Raw genomic sequence first — 14,717 nt, 5'->3', positions numbered from 1 at the left:
AATCCATTCTGTAACTCTCTGTCTCTTTATGGGTGCATTTAAGCCATTTACATTCAGTGTGATTATCGATAGCTGGGAGTTTATTGCTGTCATTTTGTTGTCCTTTTTTTGTGATGCTGACGTTTTCTTTGTTCCTCTTACTTTCATGTGCTGAGTTCCTTTTGTTTGAGGAATTTCTTTTCATTTATTTCATTATTATAGATTTTGTGTTTATTGAGTCTTTATGTTTTTCTTCTTTTTTACTTTGATGAGTAAGTTTGTTAACTTTCTTTTTGAGTACCTTAAATTTACACCTATCTTCCTAATTTTAAGCCAGTGGTTTATTACTTGATATCCTCTCCATTTCAGAGTCCTATACCTATGCCATTCATTCCTTGTTTTATTGTTTTGACATTGTTGTCACTTACAGATTGACATCTCTGATTCCCTGTTTTAAATCTTTTATTTTTATTTTATTACTGAGAGTTCATTCCCTAGGTAGGTGTCTGGCTAATCTGTCCTGTGTCCTAGAGTCAAGTTTTTGTTTGATGTTGTTCGTTCTCTAATCAAAGGACTTTCTTTAATATTTCTTGTCAGTTTGGTTTGGTTTTTACAGATTCCTTTTATTTCTGTTTATCTGAAAATATCCTAATTTTGTCATTATATTTGAGAGAGAGTTTTGTAGTATATATTATTATTGGTTAGCAGTTTTTTGCTTTCAGAGTTTTATATATGTCATCCCATTGCCTTCTTGTATGCATAGTTTCTGCCTAGTAATAAGAGCTTAGTCTTATTGCTTTCCTTTTGTAAGTAACTTTTCATTTTTCTTGAGCTGCTCTCAGGATTCTTTTTTTGTCCTTTGTTTTATATTTAGGTCTTTTTGTTTTGACAAGTGTGACTAAAATATGTATTGATGACTTTCTTTTGGGGCCTATCGTATTTGGCTTCGTTGAGCTTCTTGGATGGTCAGCTTTTCATCTTTCATGACATTAGGGAAGTTTTCTACCAGCAAATCTTCAAGCATCCTTTCTGTGTTTTCCATTTTCTCTCACGGTTTTGGAACTCCTATCATGCTTAGATTTTTGCTCTTGATCGTATCCCACATTACTTTTAGGTTTTCTTCATTTTTTTCTTTGATTTTTCCTCTAAGTTGCATCTATGGATTTGTCTTCAGTTTTGCTGATTCTGTCTTCCATTGTTTCCAAATTTGCTCCTAAGGCCTTCTATTGAGTTGTCCATTTCTGAAATTTTGTGGTTTATCTTTTGGATTTCTAGTTGCTGTTTTTGTATTATTTATAATTGTTCATTTATTTTTACATTTTATTCTTGCATTATTTTTCTGAGTTCTTCTATTGCTTTGCCTGTATTTTCCTTGATTTTGGCTGTTTTCTTTGATTTTGTCGTATTTTCCATCATTTTGTCTATTTTTTCCTTAGTTCTGTCTGTATTTTCCTTCATTTCTTTTCTAATCTCTTGGAGAGCCCTGAATATTAGACTTTTGAGTTCCATATTAGGTAGTTCCAATGTCATTTCTTCTACCGGAAGGTTATCTGATGCTTTATTTTGGTCACTTGCTGGAGCCATCTTGTCCTGTTTTTTTATATGTTTTTATATTGTCTGCTGTGTCTGAGACATTAAGGTATTATTTTCTGTATTTATTGATTGAATGTTTGTTTGTTTCATACTGCTTTTTTGTTTTGTTTTGATATGTCTGGGTGGGTAACCTGGGCATACTTTGTTGCTTGTTCATCTGTGGACACAATAGCTCTCACTACCTTTACCGGACCGGCAAGGCAGGTTGCTCAGCCATGATCCAATGGGGCAGAGCTTGCTGGTAGGGAGGGGCATGGGAATGGGAACCTCAGCTGCAGTGCAGTGGGGCAGAGAAGATGGGTAGGGAGGGGCCCAGGACTGGTTTGTTTGGCTGCTGTACACCAGAACAGACTTGGTGGGGAAGGAGAAGGCATGGGGCCAGTTCAATTGGCTGTGGTGCAGTGGGCAGAGCCAGCACGGATGTAGGGGGTGCAGAGCCAGTTTGCTCAGCTGCAACACAGTGGAGCAGAGCTGGTGCCAAGGGAGGGATACAGGGCCAGTTTTCTTGGCTGTGGTGCAGTGGAGCAGTTAGCTGTGATCTTTATGGAAGCATATTGCCAGGCCTTTCTTCCAAAATGTCTCTGGGTGTGTGCGAATGACCAACCTTTGAATTAGTAGTTGAGTGCAAACTATTTGTGCCATCCAGGGACAATGTTGTTAGTCTTCCTTAAATATTGCTGTCATCTTATATCTCCATCGCTTAGTTATCTTCAGTGGTTCCCCATTGTTTCCCATCCTCGTCCTCTCATGGCACCTAAAGATGCCCTGGGTACTGCTTGGCTTCCTTGAGGGATGAGGGAGTCAATAGCTTAGCATATTTGTTACCCATTCTTGGCACATCTGTTGGAAGCTCTGGTCTATAAAATGAAGTTCAGACTTTATTTTCTGGCTCTTCTTAATCTGACTCAAACTTTCACTTTACTCAATTTACAAATATTTATTGAGCTTCTACAATAAAGTAGGACATAAACAAGCACCAAGTATTTTTTAAAAAGACTAAAAATTAATTCCAACTACTCCTTTTTGAGAACACTTTATTTTAGTGAGTCTGATCTACACAGTCCTAAAAATGTTCTGTGAGTTCTCTCTTTGGATTTGGTCTTGCCGCTCTTCACCCCTAAACTCACCACTCCTTTAAATCCCAGTTCTCATTTTAGGAGACTTCTGGATTTCTCAATCCAGTAGTATTTTAAAACAAAGTTAGGGACTCAAAATAAAGTTCCAACTGATTAATTTTTCAAGTAAACCCCCCACCCAAAACAAACTACTGGCTATTTTCATTATTATTTCATAAAAGAATGACTCTTCAGCACTAAAAATCATCATCCTTTTCAAGAAAGAATGAAGACAACATTAAATTACATCAGCATATAAAAAAGATATGAATTAAAATATTTTTTAATGCAAAAAAGATTAAAACTTTTTTTTTTTGTTTATTACATCATGTAGAAATTGTTTCTATACAAGATTGTCCATTTAGAAATGTAAATTCAACAGTGAAACATGAAGTGGAGCCAGATCTTGGGCTTTGATTTGACTTAGAATTGTTTCAGCACCGAGATTTCAAACATGGATCTCCCTACCCTCAAGCCTTCAATAAAGCATCTTTATCCCATCCCCATCCCTTCCATTCTCCCATATCTACCAAACATGCTCAACCTTCATTAAGATTCCAAACCCTTCATGACTAATCACTTCAATGTAGCCTCCTGGACCCCTTTTTTTCTTAAATAGCTATTCTTAACCTAGAGTACTAGATTACCCCAAATACCCACTCTTCTCTCCTGAGGCATTGCAGAAATTCAGGAGATAGACATGATTACTGGGTGTGCATGTAGACACCATCCAGATTTGTTCAGCATTTCCCTGTTGCATTATCTCTGTAATGGTTAATTTTTTATGTCAACTTGTCTAGGCTATGCTTCCCAGTGGTTTGGCCAAACGCTACGCTAGTCTAGTTGCTTTTCTATAATGTAATGTACTGTAATTCAGTATAATGTAATCACCTTCCATAATCTAATCTAATCAATCAATCAGTTGAAAAGGGAGTTTCCTTAGGGTGTACTCTGCCTGTAGACTATCAATAGGTATTTTGGCAGAACTTCCTCTCTTTCTTCACTCTGTACTCTTCCCCATCACCTGACATATCAATCTTAAGATAAGAGCCGGCAGAAGTCTCCAGCCTGCACGTGACCTATATGGATTTTGGATCTGTGAGCTTCCCACAATCCTATGAGCGAAAAGGAGTCTCCAGCCTGTTGCCTGACCTATGAATTTTAGGCTTGCCGGTCCCTGTAATCACGTGAGCCAATTCCTTGAAATAAACCTCTCCTTCTCTGTGCACTGTATGATCACTGGTTCTGTTTCTCTAAAGAACCCTAAGACAATTCCCATTCATTTGTCTCTGCTGATATCTTAGATAAGGCCTCCCAGTGGAAGTGCCAAACCTTCCCTACTCCCTTCAAAGCCCTCAATCCTCAATTCAAATGTTCTTTCAAAGCAGATGGTCTCTCCTCCTAGTTTACATAGATGAAATAGCCCACTGTTTTTCAGACATTAGCAGGAGTCAGAATCTCTGGAGAACTTGTTAAAACACTATTTACTAAGCCTCACCTTTAGAGTTTCTGATTCAGTAAGTCTTGGGTGGGGCCCAAGAATTTACATTTCTACAAAGTTACCAAGTGAAGCTGATGCTGCTGGTTCAGGGACTATACTTTGAGAACAACCGATTTAGCCCAGTAGTTTCCAAACTGCTCAGCAGAGGCCCTGGACATCTGAGGTGCCACTGAGGAGAGTCATTATAGAGAGTGGGAAAGTCTCAGTCAGAGCAGCTTTATGTATATCTCTATGTACATCAATGTTTTACGTATTGAACTTCCATGTAGAGTTCATTTGCAAAAGTGTTCCAAAAAATCTTTTTTCTTTAACCCCTGCAGCCCATGCTATTCCTTATATTAAACTTAAAAAGAACACCACCCAGCTTAGCACTTCACTATTTCATGCCTGTTAGTTTTGCCTTCCCAGATAGAATCTAATTTACTAGAATGAAATAATGGAAAAGTGTATGAAACTTGAAGTCAGAAGACCTGGGTTCAAGTCCTTGACTGTTAAGTTTTGGCTGAATATGTTTGCATAAGGTACCTGAGCTCTCATGGTGCCTTATGCTAATTTTGTATGCCTTGAAGTGCCTAATGCACAGGGACCATTGTCAACAAAAAAGGCTAGATTATGAAGCCTGCAGTTTTTATGACTTTACTTAGTACATAATAGAAATTTCATGTGACTAACTCATTCAGTGGTTTATAGGAAGGCTCATCTCTGACTGCATCCTCTGCTGTGAATCAGTCACATTTCTTGAAATGTGAATGCCTGTTATCCAGTTGACTTGCCTGGCAAAGTGGCATTTGTGTGTAGACATACATGATGTGTAGGTATGCAGAGAGAAAATTGTAAGAGTTTAGTGTGGATGGTGTGTGCTAAGATTGGACCGTATTTTGGAGGATGAAAGGGAGTAGAGGCTGGGAATATCTGATTGTTGGTATTAATTATGAAGGAACAAGAGTCCCTTTTTTGTGCTTACTAACTACACAATCAGGAAAAATACAAGTGGAGGAAGAGGTGTTTGCTCTCATTAGTTCTGATAAGAATGCCTTTGATTTGGTGTTGAGTTCTGACGGAAAATTCCTAGTAAAATGATTATTGCTTCCAATGCTAATTGTACTTTACAAAATTTCGTTTCTACTTGGTCAACAACTTTTTGCCTCCCTTTTCAATATCCCAGTACAACCCAACACTCCTATCCCAATCACAATGCACTCTTCTCCACTCCGCAATGCACACTTCTCCACTGTTGGCTAATTCCTTACTTCTTAGTCCCTTTGCTCCCATTTTTCCTTCACTTATTATATCTTTTCTTCTTGTCCAACTCTTAACTGTGAAGGTTTCCTAGGGCTGTAACTTCAACTTTCTTCTCTCTGTTCTCTTTCTCCTTTCTTTAGGTGGCCTCATCTACTCCTATGGATTCAACTGCGCCTCTATGCTGAGGACTTCCAAATCTAAATATTCAGCCCTAGTCTCTCTCCTGAGTTCCAGATGTGATTTTATAATGATGTACTGAACATCTCCAGATGAATTCATTCATTCATTTGTTCAACCACTTATTAATTTATTAATTTAGCTTTTATTTAATGTGTGCTAGGTGCAGGCTTCTTCACAATGAAGTGGGTAGGGTAGATATAATTATTCCCATTTTAAATGGAATGAATGGATATTCAGGGAGGTTATTCAACCTCCTGAAAGTCACACACAGCAAGTCAATTGTGGATCAGGGACTGTAACCCAAGTTCTGATTCCTAGTTAGGTGCTGGTATATTAAATGTAGTGGGTTGAATGGTAGCCCCCTAAAAGATATGTACACCCAGAACCTGTGAATGTGACCTTACTTGAAAAGAGTTTTTGCAGATATAATTAAGTTAAGGATCTTGATATGAGATTATCCTGGATTAGGGTGGACCCTAAATCCAATGAAAAGTGTCCTTATAAAAGTAGAGAAGGAGAAAAGACACAGAAGAGAAGATGATGTGAAAACATAGACAGAGATTGGAGTGATTCTTCTAAAAGCCAAAGAACACCAAGGATTGTTGGCAACCACCAGCAGCTGAGAGAGGTCTGAAACAAATATTCCCTCAGAGCTTCCAGAAGGAACCAATCCTGGCAACATCTTGATTTCAGACTTCTGGCCTCCAGAATTGTGATAGAATAAATTTCTGTTGTTTTAAGCCACCAAGTTTGTTGTAATCAGACAGTGTTTCAAATAAGTTAGGTTTCTCATTTCAAGAATGAGATGAACAATAGACCAAAAACTTCCAGAAGCAGACAAAAGTGAAAGGAGCACAAAGATCTGACGTAGACCCTACCTAGTTCACTGAAACAAGGATTCTCATGTAATAGGCCTCATGGAGAGTTAAATTGTGATCTGGGAATTCAAAGTTTCCCATGGGGTCATCTTGCTGACCCCAGTACCTAAAAATTTGTTGATTCTTTATTACTATGGTGATTTAACTTTTCCCTATCACTGTTTTGTTGCTCCTGCCATTATTTTACTCTCAGTTCTGTAAATCATGTTTTTTTCCTTTCCATAGATTCTACTTAATGATGTCTTCTATTGCCTTGTGGCGTGTGGATAGGTCCTTCTCCATCTAAATCTTTCAGCTTTGGTTTCCTTCTTGTTCATTTATATTTCCAATTGTCTAATTGCTCTTCTTGAGGAAACAAATCTACTAACCCAAGCAAATCACCCGTGTACATGATTCTATAGAATTCTTAAAACAAATATCCCATAGGCTGCTGTCCAGATTATAGATTACTGCTGTTGAGTAAGGCGCACAGTACTGGTCCAATCAGCTGTGTGTATTAATGGAGGTGGGTGGGGGTGGGAATAAAGGGGGGGGTCTTTTAATTCAAAACATGGCCACTCTACATAAGGTATTCACTAGCAGAGACTTGGCAGTTTCTTTCTAAAGGGACAATGGGCCTGGTAAAAAAAGAGAAGAAACAGTTGCTGTCCACTTGACTCTGACTCATGGTGACCCTATGTGTGTCAGTAGAACCGTGCTCCACAGAGTTTTCAACCGCTGATTTTTCAGAAGTAGATCAACAGGCCTTTCTTTAAAGGCACCTCTGGGCAAACTCAAACCTCCAACCTCCGTGAAGGTTGTGTGTTGAGTTAACTGGGCCATGATTCTCAGTGGTTTGGCAGTTATGATGTAGTTTGGCAGTTGTATAATGATGTGATCACCTCCATGATGAGATTTGATATAATGTGATCACCTTCGCGATGGGATCTGCTGTGAGTAGCCAATCAATTGAAAAGGAGTTTCCTTGGGAGTATGGCCTGCATCCAATATAGGTGAACTTTCTGGCAAGGCTCATGGGCTTTTACTCACTCTGGATCCTGCAGGTGGCTCTTGTTCATCTGATTTCCTGTTCTTGGGATATGGGCTAGCAGCTTACCTGCTGTCTTGCCTGCTGATCTTAGGATTCATCAGTTTCTGCAGTCTGTGAGCCAGGAGAAGCCTCCAGTTTGACCCACGGACTTGGAATTTTCCAGCCTTTACAACCGCATGGGCCACTTCCTTGATGTAAATCTCTCTCTATGTCGCTATGAGTCAAAATCAACTCAATGGCAACAGGTTTTTTGTTTTATATTTTTATATATATATATATACATACCTATTAACTTTGCTGGTTTTGCTTCTCTAGAGAACTCGGCCTAAGACATTTGAATCCAAGAGTGGTTCTAGGGAAACAAAATTGTAAGGATGAGTTTTCTAAATTAGTTTTCAAGTCTGGTTAGTTCTAAAGATGTTGATGACTGTGCTTCCAGTAGTAAAGTGGGCAACGCTAATCCATGGCATAAGGTGGCAATACAAATACACGTAATATCATCACCAATAGATCAAGTATAGGTTAGAGGCAAGGCTCTGAGTGATTGCATGTTTGATACTTTTCTAAAATTTTGTCATAATGAGAAGTATAATGAAGCTGGTTGGTTGGTCCTACTTTCTCTAGACAAAGTGGAGAAAGAACGAGATGAGCTCAGGGCTTCAGAGTCAAAGCTCGAGCACCATATAAAAAACCTCAAAGTTTCCAGTCATGCCTGCAAAGAAAGTCTTATTTCTTGTAGTAACAGAGCTGATATTGCTGAAAACCAAAGCCAGTCTTATCGTAAGAGTGGCTGAATTACAATGCTAACAGAACTCCCAACCTCAGTGGTGTCTGAAGTTAAAGTGAAGGCATTGATTTGGAAGAAATGAGATCCTGAAACTTGGGATGGGGACGTATGGGCAGATACTCAGGAAGCCGGGGGCACTGAGCCCCTAAATTCTGTTGAATCACTTCTGCCAACAGAACCAGCCCTCTCACTCCCATCTGAAGAGATTACTCCATCTTTGTCTGCTAAACCACCCTCCCCAGTAAAACCATTATCCCCTCCACCCCAATCTGATGAGATTAACCCAGCTATGTCTGAAAAGCCTGTGTCTGAGTCATTGCCTGGAACATCACCTGAGGCAGATGCCTTACAAGACAATGCTGACTGTTTTCAAAACACACCCCCACCACCCACTTTGGCTTCTAGACCTATAACTAGACTTAAGTCCCAGCCAGGCCCAAAGGTGAATTACAAAGTGTGACCCAGTAAGAGGTACTCTACACTCCAGAAGAATGGCTTGACATTTGTAGTATGTATAAACAGAAACCTGGGGAATATGTGTGGGAATGGCTAATAAGGGTGTGGGATAATGGAGCAGGGAACATAAACATGGATCAATCTGAGTTTATTGATATGTACCCACTAAGCACAGATTCTTTATTCAATGTTTCAGCTCAAGAGGTTAGGAAAGGATCTAATAGTTTATTTGGCTGGATCACTGAAGCATGGATTACACGGTGGCCTACACTAAATCAAGCTGAAGTACCAGACCTGCTTTGGTATACTGTAGAAGAAGGTATCCAAAGGCTTAGGTAAATTGACATGTTAGACTGGATTTATCAAGTTAGACCCACAGACTTACACATGGAGTGCCCAAAGTACACACATTTTACCACAACAGTGAGTAACACATTTGTGAAGGGAGCACGAACATCCTTGAAGACTGCTGTGATTGCTGTTTTATATAAGTCAGATTTGACAGTGGGACCAGCCCTAACAGAATTAAGACATGTAACTTCAATGGGGTTGATTGGACCCCATGGTGGTAGGAGCCAAGTGGCAACACCCAATTAACAAAGACAAGGTGGGCGTGGTTACCATAATTGACGGTAGAATCAAAGCAGTAATCAGAATAGTCTGACTCGTATGGACTTATGGTGTTGGCTTCTTAGTCATGGTGTCCCTAGGAGTGAAATAGATAGGAAATCTACTAAATATTTACTTGATCTTCCAAGCAGAAAAATAATAGGTTGAGTGAACAGCAGTCTAACTGGAATCACCAGAATAGAGAGTCATGGCCCCTAAAATCAATTTCCAGACTTGAGCGAGTTTAAAGACCCACAACCCCTTGACTGAAGGGGAGGCTGGGTCCCCTTGACAAAAGACCTCACTGCACTTCCAAATATTTATACTGTTAATCATTCTGCAGCCCTCCCCAAAGGGATCTATGGCCTTTTATGAGAATTACTGTTCATTGGGGAAAGGGAAATAATGAGACTTTTTGAGGATTACTGGATAGAGGCTCTGAACTGCCATTAATTCCAGGAGATCCTAAATGTCACTGTGGCCCATGAGTCAGAGTGGGAACATATAGAGGTCAGGTTATTAATGGAGTCTTAGCTCATCTCTATCTAACAGTAGGTCCAGTGGGTCCCTGAACCCATCCTGTAGAGATTTCTCCTGTTCCATAATGCATAATTGGAATAGATATACTCAGCAACAGGCGGAACCCCAACAATGGATCCCTGACAAATGGAGTAAGGACTATTATGGTAGGAAAAGCAAAGTGGAAGCCATTAGAACTGCCTCTACCTAGGAAAATAATAAACAAAATCAATACTGCATTCCTGCAGGGATTGCAGAGATTATTTCCACCATCAAGGACTTGAAGGATTCAGGGGTGGTGATTCCCACCACATCCTCATTCAACTCACCTGTTTGGCCTGTGCAAAAAACAGATGGATCTTGGAGAATAACAGTGGCTTATCAAAAACTTAACCAGACAGTTAATCCAATAGCAGCTGCTGTTCCAGATGTGGTTTCATTGCTTGAGCAAATGAATACATCTCCTGGGACCTGGCACATAACTGTTGATCTGTTTCTCCATATCTGTTTTGAAGGACCACCAGAAGCAGTTTACCTTCAGCTGGCAAGGGTAACAATACACCTTCAGTGTCCTACCTCAGGGCTATATTAGTTCTCCATCCCTATGTCACAATTTAGTTCACCGGGAACTTGATCCTTCCACAAACGTCACACTGGTACATTACATTGATGGCATTATGCTAATTGGACCTAGTAAGGAAGAAGTGTCAATGACTCGGGACATATTGGTAAAACATTTATGTGCTAGAGGGTGGGAAATTATTCTGACAAAAATTCAGGCACCTTTGACCTCAGTAAAATTTCTAGGGGTTCAGTGGTGTGGAGCATGTCAAGATATTCCTTCTAAAGTGAAGCATGAGTTATTGCATCTGGCCCCTCCCACAGCTAAAAGGGAAGCACAACACCTAGTGGGCCTCTTTGGATTTTGGAGGCAACATATTCCTCGTTTAGGCATGCCTATTTATCAAGTGACTTGAAGAGCTGCTAGTTTTTAGTGGGGCCCAGAACAAGAGAAGGCTCTGCAACAGGTTCAGGCTGCCATGCAAGTCACTCTGCCGCTTGGGCAATATGATCTGGCTGATCCAATGGTGCTTGAAGTATCAGTGGCAGATAGAGATGCTGTTTGGAGACTTTGGTAGGCCCCTACTGGTGAATTACAGGGTAGACTCTTGGGATTTTGGAGCAAAGCCCTGCCATCCTCTGGAGATAATTGTTCTCCTTTTCAGAACCAGCTTTTGACTTGTTACTGGGCCTTAGTAGAGATTGAACACTTAACCATGGGCCACCAAGTCACCATGCACCTAAGCTTCCCAGAATGAACTGGATGTTGTCTGAGCCACAAGCCTTCAAGTTGGACGTGCACAACAGCACTCCATCATTAAATGGATGTGGTATATATGAGACTCTGCCCGAGCAGTATCTGAGGGCACAAGTAAGTTGCATGAAGAAGTGGCCCAAATGCCCATGGTCTCCACTCCTGCCACAAAACCTTTCATCTCCCAGTCTTCACCTAGTGCCTCATGGGGAGTTCCTTATGATCAGTTAACTGAGGAAGAGAAAACTTGTGCCTGGTTTACTGATGGTTCTTCTTGATATGAAGGCACCACTTGAAAGTGGACAGCGGCAGTGCTACAGCCCCTTTCTGGGACCTCCCTGAGGGACAGTGGTGAAGGGAAATCCTCCCAATGGGCAGAGCTCTGAGCAGTGCACCTGGTTGTTTGCTTTCCTTGGAAGGAGAAATGGCCAGATGTGTGATTGTATACTGATTCGTGGACTGTGGCCAGTGCTTTGGCTGGATGGTCAGGGACTTGGAAGGAACATAACTGGAAAATAGGAGACAAAAGGGATGGGGAAGAGATATGTGGATAGACCTGTCTGAATGGGTGAAAGAAGTGAATATATTTGTGTCTCCTGTGAATGCTCACCACAGGGTGACCTCAGCAGAGGAGGATTTTAACAGTCGAGTGCATAGGATGAGGTGTTATGTGGGAATCAGTCATCCTTTTTCCCCAGCCACTTCTGTCATTGCTAAATGGGCTCTTGTACAGTGATCATGGTAGCAGGAGCTCAGTAACATGGACAGCTACTCACCAAAGCTGACTTGGCTACAGCCACTGTTGAGTGTCCAATTTGCCAGCAACAGATACCAACACTGAGTCCTGGATATGGCACTATTCCTTGAGGTGATCAGCCAACAACCTGGTGGCTGGCTGATTACATTGGACTGCTTCTGTCATGGAAACGGCAGTGTTTTGTTCTTACTCGAATAGACACTTACTCTGGATATGGATTTGACTTCCCTGTGTGCAATGCTTCTGCCAAAACTACCATCCGTGTACTTACAGAATGCCTTATCCACCATCATGGTATCCCACACATCATTGCCTCAAATCAAGGGATTCACTTCACATATTCAGAGATTATGTATGATTTAAGGACATGTGTACAGCTGTCAATTGACAAAGGGTGGACTGCGATCATTAAGGTTGTGTGTTAACTTGGCTGAGAAACGATTCTCAGTGATTTAGCAGTTATGATGTAGTTTGGCAGTAGTATAATGATGTGTTCATCTCCATGATGACATTTGATACAATGTGATCACCTTCATGATGGGATTTGCTGTGAGTAGCCTATCAATTGAAAAGGAGTTTTGTTGGGTTTGTGGCCTGCATCCAATATAGGTGAACTTTCTGGCAAGGCTCATGGACTTTTTCTCTCTGGATCCTGCAGCTGGTTCCTGTTCGTCTGACCTCCTGTTCTTGGGACATGAGCTAGCAGCTTACCTGCTGTCTTGCCTGCTGATCTTAGGATTTGTCAGTTTCCACCAACTGTCAGCTAGGAGAAGCCTCCAGTGTGACCTATGGACTTGGAATTTTCCAGCCTTTACAACCACATAAGCCATTTCCTTGATATAAATCTCTCTCTCTGTATAAATGTACTTATACACTTTACTGGTTTTGCTTCTCTAGAGAACTCAGCTTAAGACAGTAGCCAAGCACTTCAACTGCTGACACCAAGGGACTCCATGGGCATGGTAACCCGTATCGCATTGCTGCTGAGTGGATTCCAACTCATAGCGACCCTGTAGGACAAAGTAGTACTGCCGCATAGGGTTTCCAAGGCTGTAGTCTTTGTAGGAGCAGACTGCTACATCTTTCTCCCACAAAGTGGCTGGTGGGTTTGAACCTCTGACCTTTCAGTTAGCAGCCAAGCACTTAACTATGGTGCCACCAGAGCTCCTTTTGGGCATGATAAGGCCACTTAATTGATTTGTCTTTCTCTTCTGTTTAGTTCAGATTCCAATGTCTCCTCAGATTCTAATGTTTTGTATTCACTCTTTTTTTCTCTTTGTTTCAGTTTGTGTAATTTCTATTGACCTATTTTCAAGTTTATTGTGTTTTTTTCCTCAGCTGTGATAAGCATATTTAAATAACTCTTCATTTCTCATATTGTGTTTTCTTTTCTAGCGTTTTCATTTGACTCATAGTTTCCATCTCTCTGCTGATACTCCCCATCTACCCATGCGTGTTGTCTACTTTTTCCACTAGATCCTAAAAACAAACCAACAAAAACGAAAACCAAACCAACAACAACAACAACAAAAAAAAACCAAACCTTTTTTTTACTTTGGCAATACTTTCAAACTTACAGTTTCTGATAAGAATGCCTTTGATTTGATGCTGAATTTTACCAGGGGGGAAAAGATTATTGCAAATATAAAAATAATACAAGAACACCTGTACATCCTTTACTCAGATTTACCTATTTGTAAACATTTCTTCCTTCCTTCTTTCCTTCCTCCCTCTCTCCCTCCCTGCCTGTTTCCTTCCTTTCTTCTATATCCGTAGACAAAGCTTCATATATATTATACACACACAATACAGTTAACAATTTCATAAATTTACATTGATGCAACACTTTCATCTAAACTAATATCCATATTCCAGTTTGTCAATTGACCAAATGTTTTTTCTCCCTCCAGTACAAGATCAGTTTAGGGTCTAGTATAGCAGTTAGTTGTTTCTTTAGCCTCTTTTAATATGGAACATTTCCACTTTCTTTGTCTTTTATAATACTGATATTTTTGAAGAATATAATCCCCATATGTATTTTTTAATAGAATGTTCCGCATATTGAGTTTGTTTGATGTTTCCTGTTGATTGAGATTTTGCATTCTTGGCCAAAAAACTTCACAGGTGATATTGTATCCTTTTAAGGTTATCACATCTGGAGACATATGGTGTCCATCTGTTTTTTGTTGTTGGTGGTAATTTTAATCACCCAGTCAAGGCATTGCATAATTACTGTATACTCCATTGTACAATTACTGCTTTTTCCTCCCTTGAAACTGTTAAGTAGTCTGTGGGTAGACATTTTATGCGTGAAAATATCCTGTTCCTCAACAAAATTTCCTCCTTTATTTAGTACCTGTTGATGATTCTTGCCTGATCCGATCTTTATCATGATGGTTGCAAAGTGATGATTTTCCAACTCTAGTAGTCCCTCCATATTTAAGTCAGCCCTCAGCTTTCTACTGTATGTAAGAGCTCTATCTGTCTATCTATCTGTCTATCTGTCTGTCGCTCTATCTACCTGTCTTTTTATTATTAGTATGGATTCAGCAAATTCTATTTTTCCAGTGGTTTATAATTTATTACTTTATCTAATTACTTTGGTGTTCAAATTGTCTCAGATTTGGCTAGTGAGAGTCTTTTCAAGATGGCTCGTTTGTCCTTGTGACATGCTCCCATCATTTTTTTGAGCACTTATTTTCTGGCATAACAGGATGTTCCAAGCTAATTTTGCACCTGCTCTGCACCAGCTCTGG

This window comes from Trichechus manatus, unplaced genomic scaffold (genome assembly GCF_000243295.1).
Source record: "Trichechus manatus latirostris isolate Lorelei unplaced genomic scaffold, TriManLat1.0 scaffold00161, whole genome shotgun sequence".
NCBI classification, from domain to species: domain Eukaryota; kingdom Metazoa; phylum Chordata; class Mammalia; order Sirenia; family Trichechidae; genus Trichechus; species Trichechus manatus.
The sequence above is the reverse complement of the archived record's forward strand: the minus strand, read 5'-3'. Positions refer to the sequence as shown.